We start from the raw sequence: 14,364 nt of genomic DNA on the forward strand, positions 1-14,364 counted from the left end.
GGTTGCCAGGTGTTGGTGTTACCACTTTATGTTGCCAGGTATTGGTGTTACCACATTAGGTTGCCAGGTATGGTGTTACCACTTTATGTTGCCAGGTATTGGTGTTACCACATTAGGTTGCCAGGTATTGGTGTTACCACTTTAGGTTGCCAGGTGTTGGTGTTACCACTTTATGTTGCCAGGTGTTGGTGTTAGCACTTTAGGTTGCCAGGTATTGGTGTTGCCACTTTATGTTGCCAGGTATTGGTGTTACCACTTTAGGGAGCCAGGTATTGGTGTTACCACTTTATGTTGCCAGGTATTGGTGTTTCCACTTTAGGTTGCCAGGTATTGGTGTTACCCCTTTATGTTGCCAGGTATTAGTGTTACCACTTTATGTTGCCAGGTATTGGTGTTACCAGTTTATGTTGCCAGGTATGGTGTCACCACATTAGGTTGCCAGGTATGGTGTTACCACTTTATGTTGCCAGGTATTGGTGTTACCACATTAGGTTGCCAGGTATGGTGTTACCACTTTATGTTGCCAGGTATTGGTGTTACCACATTAGGTTGCCAGGTATTGGTGTTACCACTTTAGGTTGCCAGGTGTTGGTGTTACCACTTTATGTTGCCAGGTATTGATGTTACCACTTTATGTTGCCAGGTACTGATGTCATCACTATATGTTGCCAGGTACTGATGTCATCACATTATGTTGCCAGGAATTGATGTCACCATTTTATGTTGCCAGGTATTGATGGCACCATTGTATGTTGCCAGGATTTGATGTCACCATTTTATGTTGCCAGGATTTGATGTCACCATTTTATGTTGCCAGGTATTAGTGTTATCACTTCATGTTGCCAGGTATTGATGTCATGACTTCATGTTGCCAGGTATTTATGTCACCGCTTTATGTTGCCAGGTTTTGTTGTCATCACTTTATGTTGCCAGTTGTTGATGTCATCACTTTATGTTGCCATGTGTTGATGTCATCACTTTATGTTGCCAGGTATTCATGTCAAATCTTTATGTTGCCAGGTATTCATGTCAAATCTTTCTGATGCCAGGTGTTGATGTCATCACTTTATGTTGCCAGATGTTGATGTCATCACTTTATGTTGCCAGGTGTTGATGTCACCACTTTATGTTGCCAGGTGTTGATGTCATCACTTTATGTTGCCAGGTGTTGATGTCATCACTTTATGTTGCCAGGTGTTGATGTCATCACTTTATGTTGCCAGGTGTTGATGTCATCACTTTATGTTGCCAGGTGTTGATGTCATCACTTTATGTTGCCAGGTATTGATGTTATATTGGTATGTATTTGATGTCACCAACATATGTTGCAAGGTATTGTTGTTATAATACCAGGTGTTGATGTCACCACTTTCTGTTGCCAGGTATTGGTGTTATAATGCCAGGTGTTCATATCTCCACTCTATGTTGCCAGGTATCGGTGTTATAATGCCAGGTGTTCATATCTCCACTCTATGTTGCCAGGTATTGGTGTTATAATGCCAGGTGTTCATATCTCCACTCTATGTTGCCAGGTATTGGTGTTATAATGCCAGGTGTTCATATCTCCACTCTATGTTGCCAGGTATTGGTGTTATAATGCCAGGTGTTCATATCTCCACTCTATGTTGCCAGGTATCGGTGTTATAATGTCAGGTGTTCATATCTCCACTCTATGTTGCCAGGTATTGGTGTTATAATGCCAGGTGTTCATATCTCCACTCTATGTTGCCAGGTATCGGTGTTATAATGCCAGGTGTTCATATCTCCACTCTATGTTGCCAGGTATCGGTGTCACCTCTTCATTTTGCGAGGTATTTACTTCACCTCTTCATGTTGCCAGGTATTCATGTCAATTATTTATGTTGCCAGGTATTTACATCAAAACTTTATGTTGCCAGGAATTGATGTTTCCTCTTTATGTTGCCAGGTATTGGTGTCATATTTACACGTATTGGTGTCACGTCTATATGTGGCCAGGTATTGGTGTCATATTGACACGTATTGGTGTCACGTCTATATATGGCCAGGTATTGAAAGCAGCACTTTATGTTGCCATGTACTTGTGTTATTTTGGCAGGTATTGTTGTTACCTCTTTATGTTGCCAGGTATTGGCGTTGTATTGTCAGGTGTTGATATCTACACTGTATGTTACAAGGTATTGGTATATGTTGCCCTCTGTTGCCAGGAAATAGTGGGGTTATGCAGAGCCAACCATGGAAGGCCTAGTACCACAGGAAACGCAGGAGAGTCAATGATGAAGAGGCTGATTTTCTCCTCACGATCCCCCTGCATAACCATGGCCAAGGAGATGGTGGCCTCCCTGAATAGCCCGGACCCTAATGGTCGACTATCTAGAGCGTGTACCGGGAAGGGTCTAACTATAGGAAAAATGGGGATCCCTAACCTAATGGCTAATTCTCTGTCGATAAAATTCCCAGCTGCGCCTGAGTCGACGAGCGCCTTATGCAGGGAATGTGGGGAAAACTCCGGGAAACAAACAGGCACAAACAGTTGATCAACAGAGGACTCTGGATGAGTGTGGTGCAAACTCACCTGGGGTGACGCCAGAGCCTGTTGCCTCGACTCCCAGAGGAACCAACACGGCACCGACCGGCAGTGTGTCCTCTGCGGCCACAGATGGTGCACGTGATGGCTCCTCCTCCAGTATCCCTATGAGCAGCCCCTCCTAACTCCATGGACACCGGAGCGGGGGTGCTGGAAGATGGAACTGACAGAGCCCCCTCTGGACGTCCGCGGGTGACCAGCAGGTTATCCAACCGGATGGACAAATCCACCAGTTGGTCAAAGGAAATGGTGGCATCCCTGCAGGCCAGCTCATGTCGGACGTCCTCTCGTAGGCTGCATCGATAACGGTCAATGAGTGCCCTGTCGTTCCAGCCTGCTCCGGCGTCCAAGGTCCGGAATTCCAAGGCGAAGTCTTGGGCGCTCCTCGTCCCCTGCCTCAAATGGAAGAGCCTTTCCCCCGCGCTCTACCTTCAGGTGGATGGTCGAAGGCGGCCCTGAAGCGACGGGTGAACTCCTCGAAGTGGAAGAGCGCTGGAGTGGGCAAGAGAAGGAGACAGGGTGTTTGCCCACTCCAGCGCTCTTCCCGTGAAACAGGAGACGAGGGCGGCCACTCTCTCCCTTCCTGAGGGAGCTGGGTGCACAGTGGCCAGGTAGAGGTCCAGTTGTAACAATAATCCCTGGCACTGTGCTGCCGTTCCATCATACTCCCTGGGAAGGGAGAGACGTATCCCACTGGAATTCTCTCCGGATGGGACGGGTGGAGACAACTCCGGTTGTGCTGGTCGAGGCACTGGAGAGACTTCCTGTCTCTCCCAGCGGTCCATGGTCTGGACAACGTGATCCATCATGGCACCAAGATGATGTAACATGGCCGAATGTTCCTGGAAGCACTCCTGGACTCCTCTAACCGGGGTACCAGCTCCTGCTGACTCCATTAGCGGTGTGTAATTCTGTTATGGCGTGTAGTGGAGGCGAAGTCAGGTGCAGGAGAGCAGAGTATAGTTAACAGTTTATTTTCCGTTCCGAAACGAGAGCACTACAATAATAAAACGCGCTCAAAACACAGATCAAAAATAAAAGTCAAGCGCATAAATCACACACTATATAACATGAAACAATTACACACAAATACATGATGGGAAACAATTATATACAAGTAGATTGATTGGGGAAATGAAAACGAGGTGTGTATGGAACAAGACAAGACAAATGGACTCATGAAAAATGGAGCGGCGATGGCTAGAAAGCCGGTGATGTCGATCGCCGAACGCCGCCCGAACAAGGAGAGGAGCCGAGTTCGGCGGAAGTCGTGTCAGCCAGATATTTGTGTAACCACTTTATGTTGCCAGATATTTGTGTAACCACTTTATGTTGCCAGGTATTGATGTAACCACTTTAGGTTGCCAGGTATTGATGTAACCACTTTAGGTTGCCAGGTTTTGATGTTACCTCTTTATGTTGCCAGGTATTTGGTGTTACCACTTTATGTTGCCAGGTATGGGTGTTATGTTGCCAGATATTGATGTCACCACTTTATGTTGCCAGGTATTGATGTAACCACTTTATGTTGTCAGGTATTGATGTAACCACTTTATGTTGCCAGGTATTGATGTAACCAATTTATGTTGCCAGGTATTGATGTAACCACTTTATGTTGCCAGGTATTTGGTGTTACCTCTTTATGTTGCCAGGTGTGGGTGTTACCACTTTATGTTGCCAGATATTGATGTCACCACTTTATGTTGCCAGGTATTTATGTCACTGCTTTATGTTGCCAGGTAATGGTGTCTACTCTTTATGTTGCCAGGTGGTTTGGTGTCAACTCTTTATGTTGCCAGGTATGGTGTCAACTCTTTATGTTGCCAGGTATGGTGTCAACTCTTTATGTTGCCAGGCATGGTGTCAACTCTTTATGTTGCCAGGTAATGGTGTCTACTCTTTATGTTTCCAGGTAATGGTGTCTACTCTTTATGTTGCCAGGCATGGTGTCAACTCTTTATGTTGCCAGGTGGTTTGGTGTCAACTCTTTATGTTTCCAGGTAATGGTGTCTACTCTTTATGTTGCCAGGTATGGTGTCAACTCTTTATGTTGCCAGGTGGTTTGGTGTCAACTCTTTATGTTGCCAGGTGGTATGGTGTCAACTCTTTATGTTGCCAGGTTTGGTGTCAACTCTTTATGTTGCCAGGTTTGGTGTCAACTCTTCATGTTGCCAGGTGGTTTGGTGTCAACTCTTTATGTTGCCAGGTATGGTGTCTACTCTTTATGTTGCCAGGTGGTTTGGTGTCTACTCTTTATGTTGCCAGGTATGGTGTAAACTCTTTATGTTGCCAGGTTTGGTGTCAACTCTTTATGTTGCCAGGTGGTTTGGTGTCTACTCTTTATGTTGCCAGGTGGTTTGGTGTCAACTCTTTATGTTGCCAGGTGGTTTGGTGTCAACTCTTTATGTTGCCAGGTGGTTTGGTGTCAACTCTTTATGTTGCCAGGTATGGTGTCAACTCTTTATGTTGCCAGGTGGTTTGGTGTCAACTCTTTATGTTGCCAGGTGGTTTGGTGTCAACTCTTTATGTTGCCAGGTGGTTTGGTGTCAACTCTTTATGTTGCCAGGTATGGTGTCAACTCTTTATGTTGCCAGGTAATGGTGTCAACTCTTCATGTTGCCAGGTGGTTTGGTGTCAACTCTTTATGTTGCCAGGTATGGTGTCAACTCTTTATGTTGCCAGGTATGGTGTCAACTCTTTATGTTGCCAGGTGGTTTGGTGTCAACTCTTCATGTTGCCAGGTGGTTTGGTGTCAACTCTTTATGTTGCCAGGTATGGTGTCAACTCTTCATGTTGCCAGGTATGGTGTCAACTCTTTATGTTGCCAGGTAATGGTGTCAACTCTTTATGTTGCCAGGTGGTTTGGTGTCTACTCTTTATGTTTCCAGGTGGTTTGGTGTCTACTCTTTATGTTGCCAGGTATGGTGTCAACTCTTTATGTTGCCAGGTATGGTGTCAACTCTTTATGTTGCCAGGAATGGTGTCAACTCTTTATGTTGCCAGGCATGGTGTCAACACTTTATGTTGCCAGGTATGGTGTCAACTCTTTATGTTGCCAGGCATGGTGTCAACTCTTTATGTTGCCAGGTGGTTTGGTGTCTACTCTTTATGTTGCCAGGTAGTTTGGTGTCAACTCTTTATGTTGCCAGGTATGGTGTCAACTCTTTATGTTGCCAGGTGGTTTGGTGTCAACTCTTCATGTTGCCAGGTGGTTTGCTGTCAACTCTTTATGTTGCCAGGTATGGTGTCAACTCTTTATGTTGCCAGGTATGGTGTCAACTCTTTATGTTGCCAGGTGGTTTGGTGTCAACTCTTTATGTTGCCAGGTTGGGTGTCAACTCTTTATGTTGCCAGGTATGGTGTCAACTCTTTATGTTGCCAGGTATGGTGTCAACTCTTTATGTTGCCAGGTATGGTGTCTACTCTTTATGTTGCCAGGTATGGTGTCAACTCTTTATGTTGCCAGGTGGTTTGGTGTCAACTCTTTATGTTGCCAGGTATGGTGTCAACTCTTTATGTTGCCAGGTATGGTGTCTACTCTTTATGTTGCCAGGTATGGTGTCAACTCTCTATGTTGCCAGGTGGTTTGGTGTCAACTCTTTATGTTGCCAGGTGGTTTGGTGTCAACTCTTTATGTTGCCAGGTAATGGTGTCAACTCTTTATGTTGCCAGGTGGTTTGGTGTCTACTCTTTATGTTGCCAGGCATGGTGTCAACTCTTTATGTTGCCAGGTGGTTTGGTGTCAACTCTTTATGTTGCCAGGTATGGTGTCAACTCTTTATGTTGCCAGATGGTTTGGTGTCAACTCTTTATGTTGCCAGGCATGGTGTCAACTATTTATGTTCCCAGGTATGGTGTCTACTCTTTATGTTGCCAGGTGGTTTGGTGTCTACTCTTTATGTTGCCAGGTATGGTGTAAACTCTTTATGTTGCCAGGTTTGGTGTCAACTCTTTATGTTGCCAGGTGGTTTGGTGTCTACTCTTTATGTTGCCAGGTGGTTTGGTGTCAACTCTTTATGTTGCCAGGTGGTTTGGTGTCAACTCTTTATGTTGCCAGGTGGTTTGGTGTCAACTCTTTATGTTGCCAGGTATGGTGTCAACTCTTTATGTTGCCAGGTGGTTTGGTGTCAACTCTTTATGTTGCCAGGTGGTTTGGTGTCAACTCTTTATGTTGCCAGGTGGTTTGGTGTCAACTCTTTATGTTGCCAGGTATGGTGTCAACTCTTTATGTTGCCAGGTAATGGTGTCAACTCTTCATGTTGCCAGGTGGTTTGGTGTCAACTCTTTATGTTGCCAGGTATGGTGTCAACTCTTTATGTTGCCAGGTATGGTGTCAACTCTTTATGTTGCCAGGTGGTTTGGTGTCAACTCTTCATGTTGCCAGGTGGTTTGGTGTCAACTCTTTATGTTGCCAGGTATGGTGTCAACTCTTCATGTTGCCAGGTATGGTGTCAACTCTTTATGTTGCCAGGTAATGGTGTCAACTCTTTATGTTGCCAGGTGGTTTGGTGTCTACTCTTTATGTTTCCAGGTGGTTTGGTGTCTACTCTTTATGTTGCCAGGTATGGTGTCAACTCTTTATGTTGCCAGGTATGGTGTCAACTCTTTATGTTGCCAGGTATGGTGTCAACTCTTTATGTTGCCAGGCATGGTGTCAACACTTTATGTTGCCAGGTATGGTGTCAACTCTTTATGTTGCCAGGTGGTTTGGTGTCTACTCTTTATGTTGCCAGGTAGTTTGGTGTCAACTCTTTATGTTGCCAGGTATGGTGTCAACTCTTTATGTTGCCAGGTGGTTTGGTGTCAACTCTTCATGTTGCCAGGTGGTTTGCTGTCAACTCTTTATGTTGCCAGGTATGGTGTCAACTCTTTATGTTGCCAGGTATGGTGTCAACTCTTTATGTTGCCAGGTGGTTTGGTGTCAACTCTTTATGTTGCCAGGTTGGGTGTCAACTCTTTATGTTGCCAGGTATGGTGTCAACTCTTTATGTTGCCAGGTATGGTGTCAACTCTTTATGTTGCCAGGTATGGTGTCTACTCTTTATGTTGCCAGGTATGGTGTCAACTCTTTATGTTGCCAGGTGGTTTGGTGTCAACTCTTTATGTTGCCAGGTATGGTGTCAACTCTTTATGTTGCCAGGTATGGTGTCTACTCTTTATGTTGCCAGGTATGGTGTCAACTCTTTATGTTGCCAGGTGGTTTGGTGTCAACTCTTTATGTTGCCAGGTGGTTTGGTGTCAACTCTTTATGTTGCCAGGTAATGGTGTCAACTCTTTATGTTGCCAGGTGGTTTGGTGTCTACTCTTTATGTTGCCAGGCATGGTGTCAACTCTTTATGTTGCCAGGTGGTTTGGTGTCAACTCTTTATGTTGCCAGGTATGGTGTCAACTCTTTATGTTGCCAGATGGTTTGGTGTCAACTCTTTATGTTGCCAGGCATGGTGTCAACTATTTATGTTGCCAGGTATGGCGTCAACTCTTTATGTTGCCAGGTATGGTGTCAACTCTTTATTTTTCCAGGTAGTTTGGTGTCAACTCTTTATGTTGCCAGGTATGGTGTCAACTCTTTATGTTGCCAGGTGGTTTGGTGTCAACTCTTCATGTTGCCAGGTTTTGGCTTGACCCCTCTCGTTGTCACTAAGCTGTTTGTGTAATATGGGGAAAAACAGAGCTGCTCAATCCTGGAACACAGCAGGTTCATAGGTGTAAAATAGAACGTTTTATATGAGGTCGAAACATTTAGAGAGAGAATCAGAGATTGAGTGAGAGAGCGAGAGAGAGAGAGAAAGAGAGACAGGTTAAAGTAGACAGAAAGAGAAGAATAATAATGGTAAACGGGATATAGAAATAGATAAGGCAATGTTCCGCTGTGCTGTCAGGGTTCCACTGAACAGCTAAGCTGCTGGGATCTCTGTTGGGTCCCTGACCACCTTGTGAGAGGAAAGCTGTTTTCCATGGTGATCCAGAGGGAGCAGCCAGGTCGTTCAAGATAGGTGTCGAAAATTGACGTCTATCCATGTCTTGAGGACGTCAGGTCCACCCCTCAGAACCAGCCACTAGGGGCAACATTGAGTGATATTACCATCAAGTATGCTTGAGTTTTGCCAAGGTATTGTATACAGGGGTAGTGGATGTGCAGAAACTCATGACTGGACCGGAAGGTTGTGTGTTTGGTCACAGTTGTTGTGGATACTGTTATTTTGCTTTGTTACTTTTTTATCTATTCCAAACCTTAACCATTCGGAATGAGTGCCTAAACTTAATACATTTTTACATTTTTTACATTTTAGTTTGGAGAAATGGAAAGATGTAGAGCAGCAGGCGCATCAAAAATACTTCAAAATTTGACATTTGGAGCAAATTCTAAAGTTCATGTTTAGATGAAAGTTAAATTCTGCAGTGAAACTGCGAGAGCTTGTCGAAGGGGGAGAAATGTCACAACAACATTATATCTGCATTATCCCCACATTATCTCTACTGCATATCTACATTGTCTCCACTACATACATGCATTATCACTGCATTATATATGCATTATCACTGCATTATATCTGCATTATCTCTGCATCTTTCTGCTTCTCCGTCCTACTCATTATTAAAGCTTTTCACGAAGCAATAATTATCCAGTCAAAATCAAAATACAATCAACCTACAATAAGTTACTCTGCATACGATGCATTTGGAAACTATTCATACCCCTTTGACTTTTTCCACATTTATTACGTTACAGCCTTATTCTAAAATGGATGAAACTGTTTTTTCCCCTCGTCAATCTACACACTGTACGCCATAATAACATCACAGTACGCCATAATGACAAAAAAAAAAAATGTTTTTAGAAAGTATTCAGGCCCTTTACTCAGTACTTTGTTGAAGCACCTCTGGTAGCAATTACAGCCTCGAGACTTTTTGGGTATGACACTACAAGCTTAGCACATCTGTATTTGGGGAGTTTCTTCCATTGTTCTCTGCAAATCCACTCAAGCTCTGTCAGGTTGGATGGGGAGTTTCGCTGCACAGCAATTTTCAGGTCTCTCCAGAGATTTTCAGGCTCTGGCTGGGCCACTCAAGGACATTCAGAGACATGTCCGGGAAGCCACTCCTGCGTTGTCTTGGCGTTGTCTTGTTGGAAGGTGAAGCTTTGCCCAAGTCTGAGGTCCTGAGCGCTCTGGAGCAGGTTTTAATGAAGGATTTCTCTGTACTTTGCTCCATTTATCTTTCCCTTGATCCTGACTAGTCACCCAGTCCCAGCCTCAGAAAACAACCCCACAACATGATGCTGTAACCCCCATCCTTCACCATAATGATGGTGCCAGGTTTCCTCCAGACCTGACACTTGTCATTCAGAAGAGTTCAATCTTGGTTTCAGCAGACCAGATCATCTTGTTTCTCTTGGTCTGATTCCTTTAGGTTCCTTTTTGCAAACTCCAAGAGGTCTGTCATGTGCCTCTTACTGAGGAGAGACTTCTATCTTGCCTCTCTACTGTAAAGGCCTGATTGGTGGAGTGCCGCAGAGATGGTTGTCCTTCTGGAAGGTTCTCCCATCTCCACAGAGGAACTCTGGAGCTCAGTCAGAGTGACCATTGGATTCTTGGACACCTCCCTGACCAAGGCACTTCTCCCCCGATTGCTCAGTTTTGCCGGGTGGCCAACTCAAGGAAGAGTCTTGGTGGTTCCAAATATCTTCATTTTAAGAATGATGGAGACCACTGTGTTCTTGGGGACCTTCAATGTTGCAGATTTGTTTTTGTACCCTTTCCCAGATCTGTGCCTTGACAAAATTCTTGGAGACACTCTTCTACCTGACAGAAAACCCTGTTGTCAGGTAAACATTCTGCAGAGAATCACCATGGAGACACACTTCTACCTGACAGAAAAGCCTGTTGTCAGGAAAACACTCTGCAGAGAATCACCATGGAGACACACTTCTACCTGACAGAAAAGCCTGTTGTCAGGTAAACACTCTGCAGAGAATCACCATGGAGACACACTTCTACCTGACAGAAAACCCTGTTGTCAGGTAAACACTCTGCAGAGAATCACCATGGAGACACACTTCTACCTGACAGAAAAGCCTGTTGTCAGGTAAACACTCTGCAGAGAATCACCATGGAGACACACTTCTACCTGACAGAAAACCCTGTTGTCAGGTAAACACTCTGCAGAGAATCACCATGGAGACACACTTCTACCTGACAGAAAAGCCTGTTGTCAGGTAAACACTCTGCAGAGAATCACCATGGAGACACACTTCTACCTGACAGAAAACCCTGTTGTCAGGTAAACACTCTGCAGAGAATCACCATGGAGACACACTTCTACCTGACAGAAAAGCCTGTTGTCAGGTAAACACTCTGCAGAGAATCACCATGGAGACACACTTCTACCTGACAGAAAACCCTGTTGTCAGGTAAACACTCTGCAGAGAATCACCATGGAGACACCCTTCTACCTATCAGAAAAGCCTGTTGTCAGGTAAACACTCTGCAGAGAATCACCATGGAGACACACTTCTACCTGACAGAAAACCCTGTTGTCAGGTAAACACTCTGCAGAGAATCACCATGGAGACACACTTCTACCTGACAGAAAAGCCTGTTGTCAGGTAAACACTCTGCAGAGAATCACCATGGAGACACACTTCTACCTGACAGAAAACCCTGTTGTCAGGTAAACACTCTGCAGAGAATCACCATGGAGACACACTTCTACCTGACAGAAAAGCCTGTTGTCAGGTAAACACTCTGCAGAGAATCACCATGGAGACACACTTCTACCTGACAGAAAAGCCTGTTGTCAGGTAAACACTCTGCAGAGAATCACCATGGAGACACACTTCTACCTGACAGAAAACCCTGTTGTCAGGTAAACACTCTGCAGAGAATCACCATGGAGACACCCTTCTACCTATCAGAAAACCCTGTTGTCAGGTAAACACTCTGCAGAGAATCACCATGGAGACACTTTTCTACCTAAAGGAAATCCAAACAGAGGAATTAAAGAGATTGTATCACACACGTGCACAATCTCTTTAATTTCTCTGTTTGGATTTCGCGCACACACACACACACACACACACACACACACACACACACACACACACACACACACACACACACACACACACACACACACACACACACACACACACACACACACACACACACAATGACTGATTGTTCTTCCATTATCTGTTTTTTTTAGCCAGTGGGATTATTCCCATTTGCACCGGAATTGTCTCTAGCTTGCAGGGAGAAAACTCATTCCGATGATCTTGGTCAGATAGACAAACTCCCGTTGGCTACAGACTATTCCAACTCAGCACGACGGGTCTTACAAAGGGAATCTGTCTGCTAAAAAAAAGATGCTCCGGGGATAATAAAAGAAAAGACTTGATATGCATTCAGTGTTGTAACAGGAGAAACATAGACTGCAGTGCTGAAGCTGCTCATGGTGCTGGAGAGGTGGAGAGTGGAGCAGTTGTCACAATGCCTAGATAAGTATTTAACTCTCATCTAACCACAACACTTGAAATATCCATCTGATGCCTGACTGCACAGTCGATGACGTGACATTGGTTGATTTAATACAATGCCTTTGCGTATAGAGTGACAGGATCTTGACCGGAGAGCGGCACTGAAGAACAGATTAGTGAAGGGTTGCTGTCCATGCAGCTGGAATGGTGGTGTGTGGTGCTGAGGGAAAGTTTAGCCATGTATAGCTGGTAGCTGTCCATGGTCCTGTTGTTGTGTAAACAGTGGATTGTGATACTGAAGCACAGTTTAGCCAGCGGTCTCTGTCCATGCAGCTGCCTGCTGGATGTAGAGGCTAACTCTCTGAGGGTATAAATCACATTGACCTCCTGTTGTGAGACATATCAGATTACTAATGAACTGACCAATCTAACTAATCCAATTTATTCAATCATTTAATCCGATTTAATTCTCTAATCCCATTATTCTCTCCACCTTGACTGCCCCCCCCCCCCTCCTGCCATGACCTGAGTGATCCCATAGAGAACGAGGGACGAGGAAGGACACGATTTATGATCTGAGATGAGATTGCTCCCCTTCATCTCTGTCTTTAATGTTGTCTCATAAAAACACAATTGGCCACTGCATTAAGACTCGAGTAAGTTCTCCAGTATGTGAGTGTGAATCAGTGTGTCTTTCCGTCTATACACGTGTGTGTGTGTCTCTCTCTCTCTCTGTGTCTCTCTCTCTCTCTCTCTGTCTCTCTCTCTCTCTCTCTGTCTCTCTCTCTCTCTCTCTCTCTCTCTGTCTCTCTCTCTCTCTCTCTCTCTCTCTCTATCTCTATCTATCTATCTATCTATCTATCTATCTATCTATCTATCTATCTCTCTCTCTCTCTCTCTCTCTGTCTCTCTCTCTCTCTCTCTCTCTGTCTCTCTCTCTCTCTCTCTCTCTGTCTCTCTCTCTCTGTCTCTTTCTCTCTCTCTCTCTCTCTCTCTCTCTCTTTCCCACTTTCATTAATAAGTCCATATTGTTGGAGACCAGCCCAGACTGAGACAATGATAGTGGCAGAGCCCTCTCTCTCTCTCCCCGGCCACAGTCACAGCCAGACACAGCCTCACCTATGGCCATGCAGCTCAGCTGGAGCACTGATGTGTGGTATGTGTGTGCACATGTGTGTGTGTCATGCTGTGTGTGTCATGCATAGACTGCAGGTGGGATGGAGGGCTTTTTTAGAACGTTAGCAGACAGAGACTCAGACAGGGGAGGAGAGGAGTGTAAACAGAATACTTAACATAATACTTAACAGAATACCTAACCAAATACCTAACAGAATACCTAACAGAATACCTAACTAAATACCTAACAGAATACCTAACTAAATACCTAACAGAATACCTAACAGAATACCAAACAGAATAACTAACAGAATACCTAACAGAAAACCTAACAGAATACCTAACTAAATACTTAACAGAATACCTAACAGAATACCTAACAGAATACCTAACCAAATACCTAACCAAATACCTAACAGAATACCTAACAGAATACCTAACAGAATACCTAACAGAATACCTAACAGAATACCTAACCAAATACTTAACAGAATACCTAACAGAATACCTAACAGAATACCTAACTAAATACCTAACAGAATACCTAACGAAATACCTAACAGAATACCTAACAGAATACCAAACAGAATAACTAACAGAATACCTAACAGAAAACCTAACAGAATACCTAACAGAATACCTAACTAAATACTTAACAGAATACCTAACAGAATACCTAACTAAATACGTAACTAAATACGTAACTAAATACCTAACAGAATACCTAACAGAATACCTAACTAAATACCTAACAGAATACCTAACAGAATACCTAACAGAATACTTAACAGAATACCTAACAGAATACCTAACTAAATACCTAACAGAATACTTAACAGAATACCTAACAGAATACCTAACAGAATACCTAACAGAAAACCTATCAGAAAACCTATCAGAATGCTTAACAGAATACTTAACAGAATACTTAACAGAATACTTAAGAGAATACTTGTCAGAATATTTACCAAAATACCTTGTGTCAGCCAACAGACTGGAGCATGGAGCAGGCCTTAGCCCATCTGCCTGTGTACAGAGAGACCCTGCAGCCGTACCCATCACATTAGAGTAGACTAGATGAGTATACATCATAGATTAGATCCGATCAAACAGGCTGTATTGGTCAGTATGTACACACACCTATCTGGGGTAGATGGCAGATGTACAGTATCTGATATTACAGATTACATTACTACATACATACAGA

The sequence above is a fragment of the Salvelinus fontinalis genome, chromosome 33 (genome assembly GCF_029448725.1).
Source record: "Salvelinus fontinalis isolate EN_2023a chromosome 33, ASM2944872v1, whole genome shotgun sequence".
Taxonomy (NCBI): Eukaryota; Metazoa; Chordata; class Actinopteri; order Salmoniformes; family Salmonidae; genus Salvelinus; species Salvelinus fontinalis.